General features: G+C 44.6%; 1 pseudogene; it reads right to left on the reverse strand.

Moving 5' to 3' along the window:
- Nucleotides 1-7,108: 7,108 nt before the first annotated feature.
- LOC116983371 lies at nt 7,109-7,287 on the reverse strand (annotated as a pseudogene).
- Between the last annotated feature and the right edge of the window lie 6,243 nt (nt 7,288-13,530).

The raw sequence follows: 13,530 nt of genomic DNA on the forward strand, positions 1-13,530 counted from the left end.
TTTGTGGGACTTCTACAGCTCACTGTGTAACCTACTGATCCAGCTGCTGACTCGTGGATAGTGCGGGTGGAGAGGGAAGACCTAGGGGCCTTTTACCAAAGGCTAGGGCAATCTCCCTACCCCATTACTTAATGCTGAGGTCAAACCACTGATCTCAATGGCTTTATGTATACAATATGTTGATCAATACTGCAGAGGCTCATAAGCTTCCAGCAAAAATTCAGAATTTGCATGAATAGTTCAATGGTTTAATGGTTCAATGGTTTCTTTATTATCGCGTGTACCTAGGTACCGTGAAATATTTTTTTTAGCATATAGCTCAGCAAGACTATCACCTTACATACGCACAATCTCCCAGTTAGTACTGGATGTACAGAACAGCCCAAAAAGTCTATATGCAAGAGGTGCCATTTTGCTGCTATTTTACAGGCCCAGTTGCAGCTGGCCACAAAGGCCCAATGCAGCCGTCGCATCCATTCCGGTCATCCCGTGACCCGCTGTCCGTCTCCTTGCACGGCTCTCTTCAGCCATTGTTTCCTGGGCGGTGCCTCCCGCAGCCAACCTTGTGGGTGCAGAAGGTAAGACCCCCCCAGGTTCTTCTTACCAGGCCTTTATGTCCAGAGTTCACTGCCATCTCTCTCCATCCCCCTCTCTGTGGCTTCCCTCACTAGGCGGGTTTCCGGTCTGCTGTGGGTGAGTCAGGCCTGTCGTTTGGGTAGGGCTGCAGTTCACCAGGATTCCTTATGCCACACGCAACTCGTCAAGATAGTGTGCCAAGAATGAGCTCACGGATCCAACAGACATCCATGGACGGAGTGACTATATGTGGCATAGTGATCATATTCATTCCACCTTTACCATTACCTTCAACCCCCTTCTCTTCGATCCCAGAATTTCATTGTTCAAAGAAAAGAACAATGAAACACCAACTAAACTACAAACCATGTACAAACTACACACTACAAACTTGGTTGCCATAGTGACTAAGAGCTTTTGTTTTGTACTAATAACATTTATTTTTTAATTTATTGAACTTTATTTCTATGAAGTGGTCAAAAAGGCTTTTGGCACATTGGCCTTCAAGTTCAAGTTCAAGTTCAAGTGAGTTTATTGTCATGTGTCCCTGTATAGGACAATGAAATTCTTGCTATGCTTAAGCACACAGAAAATAGTAAGCATTTACTACAAAACAGATAAATGTGTCCATATACCATGATATAAATATATACACACATGAATAAATAAACTGGTAAAGTGCAAATAACAGAAAGTGGTTATTAATAATCAGAGTTTTGTCCGAGCCAGGTTTAATAGCCTGATGGCTGTGGGGAAGTAGCTATTCCTGAACCTGGTTGTTGCAGTCTTCAGGCTCCTGTACCTTCTACCTGAAGGTACACAAAATTGCTGGAGGAACTCAGCGGGTGCAGCAGCATCTATGGAGCGAAGGAAATAGGCGACGTTTCGGGCCGAAACAAGGTATTTCTACCTGAAGGTAGCAGGGAGATGAGTGTGTGGCCAGGATGGTGTGGGTCTTTGATGATACTGCCAGCCTTTTTGAGGCAGCGACTGTGATAAATCCCCTCGATGGAAGGAAGGTCAGAGCCGATGATGGACTGGGCAGTGTTTACTACTTTTTGTAGTCTTTTCCTCTCCAGGGCGCTCAAATTGTCGAACCAAGCCATGATGCAACCGGTCAGTATGCTCTCGACTGTGCACCTGTAGAAGTTAGAGAGAGTCTTCCTTGACAATCCGACTCTCCGTAATCTTCTCAGGAAGTAGAGGCGCTGATGAGCTTTTTTGATAATTGCGTTAGTGTTCTCGGACCAGGAAAGATCTTCAGAGATGTGCACGCCCAGGAATTTGAAGTTCTTGACCCTTGCAACCATCGACCCGTTGATATAAATGGGGCTGTGGGTCCCCCTCCTACTCCTTCCAAAGTCCACAATCAGTTCCTTGGTTTTGCTGGTGTTGAGGGCCAGGTTATTGCGCTGGCACCATAAAGACAGCTCGATCTCACTTCTGTATTCTGACTCATCCCCATCAGTGATACGCCCCACAATAGTGGTGTCGTCAGCGAACTTGATGATGGAGTTCGCACTGTGGTTCGCTACGCAGTCATGGGTATAGAGTGAGTACAGCAGGGGGCTGAGCACGCAGCCTTGAGGTGCTCCCATGCTGATTGTTATCGAGGCTGACACATTTCCAGCAATACGAACTGACTGTGGTCTGTGGATGAGGAAGTCGAGGATCCAGTTGCAGAGGGATGCGCAGAGACCCAGTTCTGCGAGTTTGGTAACCAGTTTGGAGGGGATGATTGTGTTAAATGCCGAGCTGTAATCAATGAATAACAGCCTGACATATGAGTTTTTGTTGTCCAAGTGGTCCAGTGCGGAGTGGATGGCCAGCGAGATCGCATCCACCGTTGATCTCGGAAATTGCCCCTCGGGGATGAATAAAGTGCTTGATTGATTGGTTGATTGATCTGTTGTGGCGGTACGCGAACTGCAGTGGGTCCAGGTTTTTGTCGATGTAGGAGTTGATTTGCTCCATGATCAACCTCTCAAAGCACTTCATCACCACCTGCGTTAGTGCCACTGGTCGATAGTCATTGAGGCACGTTACCTTACTCTTCTTGGGCACCGGTATAATTGATGCCCTTTTAAACCTGGTGGGGACCTCAGACCTCAGAAGTGAGAGGTTGAAAATGTCCGTAAAAACTCCCACCAGTTGGTCCGCACAGGTTTTTAGAACACGACCGGGTATACCATCTGGACCAGGTGCTTTTCGGGGGTTCACCCCTCTGAAGGATTTCCTGACATCGGCCTCTGTGACTGAGACTGAAATGCCATCACAGCGAATGGGGGATCGGGAAGGCACATCAGTATTCTCCCTGTCAAAGCGTGTGTAAAACGCATTGAGCTCGTCAGGGAGTGATGTTACACCGACATTCGAGCTGCCTCCTGGTTTTGCCTTGTAGGAGGTGATTGCATTCAGGCCCTGCCACAGCTGCCTGAATATCAGTCAGAATATTGAGTAAAGAAGTTGGGAGGTTATGTTGCAGTTGTATAAGACGTTGGTGAGACCGCATTTAGAGTATTGTGTTCAGTTCTGGGCACCATGTTATAGGAAAGATATTGTCAAGCTGGAAAGGGTACAGAGAAGTTTTACGAGGATGTTGCCAGGACTAGAGGATCTGAGCATAAGGCAGACATTGAGTAAGCTGGGACTCTATTTCTTGGAGGGCAGGAGGATGAGGGGGATCTGAAAGAGATGTATAAAATCATGAGAGGAATAGATCGGGTGGACGCAGAGTTTCTTGACCAGATTAGGTGAATCAAGGAACAGAGGACATAGGTTTAAGGTGAATGGGAAAAGATTTAATAGGAATCTAAGGGTGGTGGATGCATGAAACAAGCTGCCAGAGGAGGTAGTTGAGGCAGGGACTATCACAACTTTCAAGAAACAGTTAGACAGGTACATGGATCAGATATGTTTGGAGGGATATGGACCAAACACAGGCAAGTGGGACTAGTGTAGCTGGGACATTGTTGGCCGGTGTGGGCAAGTTGAGTAGAGGACATGTTTCCACACTGTATCACTCCATGACTTTATGACTCTAATTGTTTATTAAATTTTCTGTGTTTACAGATGTGGTAGACTGTTGTGAGAAGTTCATTGTTCCTTTTCGGTACATATGACAATTAAACACTCTTGATGGTTGACTCTCTTAGCCATGTCTCGTTTGTCAGCACATTCCCAGTTCTATGTCCCCGTTAGGAAGAGTATGATTTTCACCACAAAGGACAATGTCAGTAGTTTTGTTGGTAAACCACAACCGGTAGTTTTCCCTTCCTTTCTTGAAAATATATCACTGCTTTTTTCTCCATCACTTGGTCTAAATGCTAGGACTCCCTATCCAAAAGCACTATGAGTGTACCTTCAATAGAAGGATGGCAACAGTTTAAGGAGGCAGCATCACCTTCTTATAGGCATTGAGGGATGGTCAATACATTCTTGCCTGTCCATTGGTGCTCTGATCCCAAAAATGAATTAATAAATCTGTTTAAACTCCTCCTCGTCCAGTAAATAAATTGAATCATCTTTCTTGATATTTATTTTGGAATAGTCAGCTATTCTTTTCATAATCTTACTTTTTTTCTTAATATTACTCATGCCACCAGTTTGCTCCTCCATCCACCACATAGCAAGACATGCATTCTGGCTTCCTGCATTGATTGCTGAGTTAAAGTTGCAGGTGATATCAAGTGAATCTGAAGAAGGGTTTCAGTCCGAAACGTTGCCTATTTCCTTCGCTCCATAGATGCTGCTGCACCCGTTGAGTTTCTCCAGCATTTTTGTCTACCTCAGGTGAATCTAATGTTCATATAGGATGAAGAATCATGCGAGAGCTATTCTTGTACCTGCCCAGTTAATCTAAATAAAGCCAAGAACTCATCAATCTCAATTGCAGACCTCATCCAGTTTCCACCAGCGGGTAGGGTTAGAAATTATATACTGACTGACTGATATACAGGCTGACTTATTTACATTGTTATTTTTTTCACTCTTCTCCCAACAACAACGATGGCGTTACATTTTACAGATCTCTGAGGCAACGTGAAGTGAGAAAAGGGAATTCACTGGAGGGGGCATGTTTACTTTACATACAGTTAGCGATGTTAAACAGATGTAACATTAATATTTAATTAGTAAAGCTTCACAAGAATTAAAAATGAAAGCAGATTTATTTTTACATAACGTGGAACAGTGTGCTGATGAGTCTAGAGTCAGTGACAGAGATTAATTGACAATCTGTTGGAACCTTGCATCTGGAAGAGTAGAAATTAAATACAAATAGAGATGGAGTCATAAATAATAGTAAGATTAAACGAGAACTTACCAGTTTGAAGTTTGATCTGTATTTTATGAGGTGTTACGATGAGGGATTACGTGAAGAGCCCGCTCAGCACGCATGCGCGACATACTTCAAAGCAGCGGTGTGGAATCAGACAGACACAGTTATTGAAATAAACATAGTAAAGAAAAGGAGACCTTAGTTATCAGTTTGACCCATATTATTGAGGGTGGGAGCGGAGGGCACGTAATCCCTCATCGTTACTCCTCATAAAATACAGATCAAACTTCAAACTGGTAAGTGTTCGTTTAATCTTACTATTTTACTTCGGAGTCACGTGAGTGACTACGTGAAGATTTTAAAGCTCTGTGATTTCAAACCGTGTAACAGTTCATACTTCACTCGCTGCCGAAGTCTTTCGACGGAGGAAGTATGTTATCGAAATCAACCATGAATCTGTTTGTAAAAAAAATAATGGTGTTATTAACAACAAGACCAAATGCTCCCCCGGGCTTAAATTATATATTTTTTGCAGATTCTTTTTCTGCAAACGATACAGGTTCTGTCAGTGGTTTGTTATAAAAGTTTGGAACGTATACTCCCTAGACCACCCCGCTGTAGCCAGGATGTGGTCCATTGGCACGTCCATCCTCTTAGTCACTGATGTGGATGCTGTCCTGGTGGAGTAAGATTTATACACGTTAATATGTCCTCCAGCAACTCCCAGTACCTGCTTGAGCCACTTGAGATAGTTTGGCTTGTCACCCGACCATAAGGTTTCTTGTGGCTGACCCATAAGGCTTTTTCTCTCCCTCGAGGATTACTTATTGTGTCGATGTAGTTCAATAAGTGGGTCATGACACATAACCGTGGATCAGGTGGGTATGCCCGGAATTCCATAACTAGACCTGATGTTCCTGGTCTGCTCTGTTTGCCCAGTCCCTAATGGTAAATGGAACACGGTCTAGTAAACCATATTGTCCAATCGTAGTGGATGGAGGAAACTGGACTCTTTGTGCTGAGACAAGGCCATCAGCACGTCCCTTCAGGGTGGGCTGTTCCAGGGTGAGGGACCTGGCTGGTGACCATCCCATAAGGTACGTCAGGTCCATACTGACATCCCAGATTTGGGTGTACCTGGGTCTGGGGGATAAACCTCTCCTAAATTTGATCACCAGCGGGAGGTACCCTATGGCCTGTGGTCCTGGTGCCCGAGTTAAGTAGGCTGACAGAGCATTTCTGGCTGAATCCTTCATTGTGGTGAAGACCTGCCAGAACTCCAGTACAGGTTTGTTGTAGTTGAATATGTAGTTCCTGTATTTGAATGGTATCTTCCCACTTCTTGATGTTCGCCAAGTATGTTCCCTAGTGGATATGCGATGGGATGCTATCCTTGTGTTGATAGCACTATTGACAATCCAGGCCCAGCAGAGGTCTTCCCAATTCTGCAACCCAGACCCAGTGATGGTCTTTTCAAATCTGCAATCCAGTAGTTTAATTTATCGTGCCATGTGCGTAGTACCCGACTGATGAGGCCGTAGTACCTGATGAGGTAGGAAAAAAGGGGGAAAACATAGATTAGATTCCCCCCTCACGCTTCCTAATTCAGTGGGAATGAATTCATTGCCCCTGCCTCAAATTTGGTTTCTTGCGACATACATCGGTACGTGGAGAATTCAATTGAATACAGTGAAATCGATATCGGGTGTTCCATATTGCTTTGTAATTCCAGCAATACTTGGGTTTAATATGTCTGTTTACAGTATTTAGCTCACCTAATAGGTAAGTTTGCTGATGGTCGTATATTTTTGACGACCTGTAGTTCCAATTGTTAAATAAATGTCACATGATATCGATTTATTCTGCCCAAGTGGTTTGTGTATGTCACTACTGTGATGTTGTTAATTATAAACGAACATGCAAAATGGTGCACTGCAGGATAATATGCTTTGCCAATAGAGCGTACTCAAAATTTCCAAACTAGGTTTTACGCCTAGTGTCTATAGTGATGACAACTCCAGATTAGTCCATATGCCACCATGTTTTGGGTGAGGGTAGTTTAAACATTAGCATCTAGCCTTAATGGAAGGTTCACGTTAAGTAGCTGGAACAGCTGCTACTAACTCCCAATACTCTTGCCACTGTTGAATGGTAGGTAGATACCATTAATTGTTACAGGTTGTGTCATACTGACTCTCCTATGCCAAGTTAAAGATAAGTGGGTAGAGTGTTGAATACCAAATAGTCAACAGTAGAGGATTTATATTTCAAGGTACTGCAATACTGGTTGATGCGTGGAGTGGATGGAGCAAGCCCCTCCCCATCTCCCTGTTCCAAATCAATTGATATATGGTCCCTTGATAAGGGACGAGTCAAAATAGACCTAACAACAACAGATACTCCGCTTGATCTTAGTCAAGGCTGAGAGCGATGGTTTCAATCGGAGATCTATCTGGATTGCATGTCAAGCTCGGCTAAAAGAATAATAGCTAAAGCTGTGATAGCTATACCCATGGATTAGTCGTCATTAATATCATTGGAACATGCCATGACGATAGTTCCTTAATATAGCCAGGGCTGGTTAGAATATCTGGAACCAGTTTGGCTGTAATAGCCATAGTCGATAATTAATACTGCCAAGTTATCTCCAAGTTTTTTGAATGGGTACTGAATAGTATGCATCTTTTAAGTTGATGTCTACCATTAAGTATGCTTGGAATGAAAGGTTGGCAGTTTCAATATTCCAAGCGTGGCCTGGCGAGATACTCAAGTGGCAAGTCAATGACGGTGCGACATATACCATGTTGGGATTTTTAGAGCCAAAGGTTCATACTGGGTTTATTATGACCCCTTGATATCAATGATGGCGACATTACCATCTTGGTTAGTTGGTACCAAAGGTTCATATAGGCTTCTATATGACCCCTGAGTAATTATTACCCCCAATTGCTAGTCCCTCATGTTCTTATTAGTGGGAGGGTAGACCCCTAGGGTGCATGCTGTACTGGTATTGTATGGTCCCTGGGAAGGGACATATCAGATATAAACTGATAAGGCAGTTACTACTAATCTTAGCCAAAAGGCCGAGCAGGATGGGATCTAATTTAATTTTATCCTTGAATGCTTTGTTAGTACAAACCCTTCATCTTTTGTGTGATGGCAGGAACCATACTTATCTTATTTCACTGTTGTTCCGTGGTGTGTTCATCTCTTCGGTTTCCGGTTCCTTGTCCGTAGGGATGGTGTTGTTGGGGGTGGCACATTTTTCCAGGGGGGCCCGCTCTGGACCCTGGCCTGAAAAAACAGGGCTTACTGGGGGTTGGCATGCGGGCCCCGAGCTTACACCAGTACTGTTAGGTGGACGCCTACTGGTGGACGCGTAGAGGCACTGCTGCTGGTTTCGTGTGGTGCTAATTCCAGACCCTGCCCTCTAGATGCCGAATTTTGGATACTTCTCCAGTTTTTTAGGCTTGGTATGATAACTTAGCCAGCTAGCAGGATCTGTGGTTGACAGGTCGGCATTCTCACAGTCCTGTAATTTTTTAAGTTGAGGGCAGGTTTTATAACTTCCTAAGAAGTTGCGGAGCACTGCAAGCAGTAGGGTCAGGTGTTTTGCCATACTACCCTGATAACCGACGTCAGGGATATCAAACGCATTTTAAGATATTTGGGTTTTAAAGCTACCATATCCATGTTAAACTGTATTAGATTACCTGGGAGCAATGTATCGTTGAATAAATGATGTTCGGTCATATGGAATCTGCATATGAATGTCATTTTAACACATTTATCCAATATAAATGCATTGTAAAATCAAACAGCTATTGTACAATTCAGTTGGGAAATTTGATTGTAATGGCAGGTTTTCACTTTAGAAGAAATTAAAGTGAGGCTTGCTGTGATTTTCTGTGAAACAGATTTGGATTATGAGAGATAAAAGCAATTTAGATGCAGAAATGAAAAGTTAAAACCCACAGGGTAATAAATACTTGATAATTTTCTGATCTTATTGAGATGCTATTCTGCAACTCCTTTAACTATTAACATGATTTAATAACTACTGTAGAATGCAATAGTTATCCCGAATGTTACAATCATGCAGAAATTACTTTTGGTTCATGAAAATTAATCACTAAACACATATATAATAACTTAAAGGTACACAAAAATGCTGGAGAAACTCAGCGGGTGTAGCAGCATCTATGGAGCGAAGAAAATAACATAAATAGGCAACGTTTTGGGCCGAAACCCTTCTTCAGACTCAAGAAGAAGGGTTTCGGCCCGAAACGTTGCCTATTTCCTTCGCTCCATAGATGCTGCTGCACCCGCTGAGTTTCTCCAGCATTTTTGTGTACCTTCGATTTTCCAGCACCTGCAGTTCCTTCTTGAACACTATATCATAACTTATATTGTTTGAAAATAGAAATGTTTATCACAAATTCTTAATTTTAACCTTTTTCTTAGTTTAGAGATAAAGTATGGAATAGGCCCTTCGGCCTACTGAGTCCACGCTGACCATCGATCCCTCGTTCACACATGTTTTATGTTATCCCACTTTCTCATCCATTCCCTAGGTATAAGGGGCTTTCTTTTACAGAGGCCAATTAACCTACAACCTGCACTTGTTTAGGGTGTGAGAGGAAACCAGAACACCCAGTGGAAATCCAAAAGGTCACAGGGTGAACGTGCAAACTCCACATTGAGAGTACATGAGGCCAGGTCTCCGGCGCTCTGAGGCAGCAGCTCTACCAGCTGTCTCACTACGCTACCCTTCTTTCACTTACTGGTCGCACAAATGGACTCAAACTGGTAATATCCAGGTGACCCCTGATTTAAATGGGTATGAACTAATCTTTGTTGATGTACAACAATTTATAAATGTACTATGTGGTTTGGTGGTTAATTGCAGGATTGAGTGATACTATGATAAAAGCTGCAAAAGCCTGCATTAGACTACTACTGAAGTACAATCAAATTAATTGCTACACATCGTAATCATGTACCAGGTTTAATGAGGCACAAAGTGAGTGCAAAATGATTTATATGACCTCAAAGTCACCAAAATGGTTCGCTGCCAATGGAGAATATTTCACTTTAAACAAACACAGTAATTTGTATTCACCTGACATGCGACTGTATCTCATTGCCAGCATTTGCCTTGGAATAGGTTGTTGGCTAATGGCTTCTTGAATGACACAATTCTTATTTATTAGGTAGGTCCATACTGCTGTTCAGTAAGAGCTTCCAGGCTTTTGATCCAATGACAATGGGGAAGGGATGAAGACGATGGCTGCAATGGGTCTTTATAGTCAGCTGCAGCTTGGACTTTGAAAATAGTCTTGTATATGGTGTCAGAGGTCTATTTCTATACACTTGATACTTATCATCAAGTACATCCCTGGAGGGTTTTGGGAACTAAGGAGTAAACTAAAAAAAGGAAATCAGGAGGGCTAAAAGGGGCCAGGAGGTAGCTCTGGCGGGTAGCATTAAGGACAATCCCAAAAGATTTTATAAATACACAAGACTCAGTGCAGACCCGTTAGGTCTGCTCCCCCAACACAATATTCCAACACTCACCTGTTCCACCAATGCAACCCGTTCCCCCAAAGCAATTTTCCACCACTCGCCCATAGCCCCCAACTGTGCAGTCACGGCTCATTTCCCCTCATCCCAAAGCACTCCCTCTCCCTCCTTTTCACCCTCCCTCTTCATTCCCTCTCCTCCTCCCCTCCCCCAATTCCCTCCTCACCTCTCCCTCCCTCTCCTTTCCACTACCCTCAATCACTCCCTCCATCCCTCCATAACTCCTCTCCACTCTCTACCCCCTCCTATCCCTCTATCCCCCCCATCTCCTCCACTCCTCACCTCCCCTATCCCCTGCACTATCCCTCCTCACCTTCCCCACTGCCCTCCTCCCCACTCTCCCTCCTCACTTCCACCACTTTCCCCCCTCTCCCTCCCTATCCCATCCTCTCCCTCAATCCCCCCACGCTCCCTTCTCACCTCCCCGGGATCTCGAGGTTGTCGCCGTCAGCCTCAGAGCCAGGCTCAGTTCCGGGTGACTGACAGCAGACGCAGCCAACCAGTGTGGTGATAGTGCAGGAAGGGGTGTCGCTGTTCTGACTGTGGCGATGACTGTCAGGAGAGGAGACCAATCTGCGTGGCGATGACTGTCAGGAGAGGAGACCAATCTGCGCATGCGCGGTTTAATTTTTTTTAAACCTTAATAACTTTTAAAAGAAACCACCGATCGGAACAAAACTTATTGTACTTGCAGCACAGGAGAATGGTGAGTAAGGTGGCGAAAAATCATTGTGCTATCGTGCACTGTTTTTGCGCAAATGTAAAATAAACGCAAACTGGACGATAACAAGATGAGAGTTTTAGTTATATACGAGACCAAGTGCAGACCCGTTGGGTCTGTTCCCGCAATGCGCGGTTGTTAGGGGAGGGGGCGGCCTGACGTAATCACGCAACGCCACGCGCTTGGCGTAAACTGTAAAGACAATCGTACAACGTCAAGATGTTGCGTGGGGGAAGTGGAGGAAGTGAAATCGCTATCGAAATGGTAGAAATCTCGGCGTTTTTGGAGGAGAGCCGGGCGACAGCAGCTGTTATGATCGCGCGGGGCACACGATGACAAGGTGCCCAGCGTGAGGCGAAAAAATGAGTGAGTGGGGGGGGGGGGTATTCTGAGGGATAGGTTATACAGGCATTTGGATGGGCAAGGGCTGATTAGAGATAGTCAGCATGGTTTTGTACGTGGGAGGTCGTGTCTCACAAATCTGATTGATTTTTTTGAAGACGTGACAAAAAAGGTTGATGAGGGCTGCTGTAGATGTTGTATACATGGACTTCAGTACGGCATTCGACAAGGTTCCGCATGGTAGGCTGCTCTGGAAGGTTCGATTGCATGGGATCCAAGGAGAGATAGCTGAATTGATAGGAAATTGGCTCCATGGAAGGAAGCAGAGGGTGATGGTGGAAGATTGCTTCTCGGACTAGAGGCTTGTGACTAGTGGTGTGCCTCGGGGTTCGGTGCTGGGCCCATTACTGTTTGTACTGATAGTGAAGATGGTTTTGTGAAAGATTGCAGCAGGATCTAGATCAATTGGCCAGGTGGGCAGAGGAATGGATGATGGAATTTAATACAGAAAAGTGTGAGGTGTTGCATTTTGGGACGTCGAATAATGGCAGGACCTACACAGTAAATGGTAGGCCTCTGGGTAGTGTTGTAGAGCAGAGGTAACGAGGAATACAGGTGCATGGTTCAATGAAGGTCGATTCCCAGATAGATAAGGTGGTCAAAAAGGCTTTTGGCACTTTGACCATCAGAGTATTGAGTATAGAAGTTGGGAGGTCATGTTGCAGCTGTATAAGATGTTGGTGAAACCGCATTTAGATTATTGTGTTCAGTTCATGTTATAGGAGAGATATTGTCAAGCTTGAAAAGGTTCAGAAAAGATTTACGAGGATGTTGCCAGGACTAGCGGGTGTGAGCTGGAGGGAGAGGTTGAGTAGGCTGGGTCTCTATTCCATGGAGCGCAGGAGGATGATGGGAGATCTTATAGAGGTTTACAAAATCATGAGAGGAATAGATTGGGTAGATGCACAGAGTCTTTTGTCCAGAGAAGAGGAATTGAGGACCAGAGGACATAGGTTCAGGGTGAAGGGGAAAAGATTTAATAGGAATCCAAGGGTAACTTTTTCACACAAAGGGTGGCGGGTGTATGGAACAAGCTTCCCGTGGAGGTAGTTGAAGCTGGGACTATTCCATTGTTTAAGAAACAGTTAGACAGGTACACGGATAGGACAGGTTTGGAGGGATATGGACCAAGCACATGCAAGTGGGACTAGTGTAGCTGGGACATTGTTGGGCCGGTTGGGCGAAGAGGTCTGTTTCCACACTGTATCACTCTATGACTCTATGACTGTGGGACTGCACATCAGTGAGGTAATAATTTACTGAACTGTATGCAAAACAAGGAAGTTCATTGCTCTGCAGTACACGTGATCATGAAAACCATTGACCATTGGGTGTTGACATGTATAACTTTCCACATGTAACTTGGAGGAGAAAGTACTAGCAATGGTATTCCCATGTGATGGTTTCCCCTGTTCTATTAGGTGGCAGGGGTTCCAGATTTGGCAGGAGTTATGGATGAATGGCAGTGGCCAAGTGGTAGTGGTGCACATTGGTACACAGTGCACATTACAGTAGAAAGAGGAAATGCTCTGGGGGGTTGTGATGGGGTACCGGTGACGTTGGGACAGGCAGCATCTCTGGATGATATGGATAGCCGCCTCGTACAAAGGGTTGAGGGCAAGCAGCCCTGCCTGTACCACCCCTACCCAAACTCCTACCTATTTGTTAACTCTTGGTGGCACTGTTTGAATGTCAACTTGCCCTGCAGGAAAGATTGAGTTATGTCAGTGAGCCAAGAATATAAGCGATAAAGCCTGAAGAAGAGTCTCGACCCGGAATGTCACCCATTCCTTCTCTCCAGAGATGCTGCCTGTCCCGCTGTTACTCCAGCATTTTATGTCTACCTTCGATTTAAAGTCCTTTCTTACTGGATTCGTGAGCCCTTTTGTGTCCTTGAAGCTAATTTTCTCATGTATATTGTGCAGGTATATGTCAGTTCCAGGGTAACCCTTCCTGAGTGGTGTTGGTC

Source organism: Amblyraja radiata, chromosome 1 (genome assembly GCF_010909765.2).
Source record: "Amblyraja radiata isolate CabotCenter1 chromosome 1, sAmbRad1.1.pri, whole genome shotgun sequence".
Lineage (NCBI taxonomy): Eukaryota > Metazoa > Chordata > Chondrichthyes > Rajiformes > Rajidae > Amblyraja > Amblyraja radiata.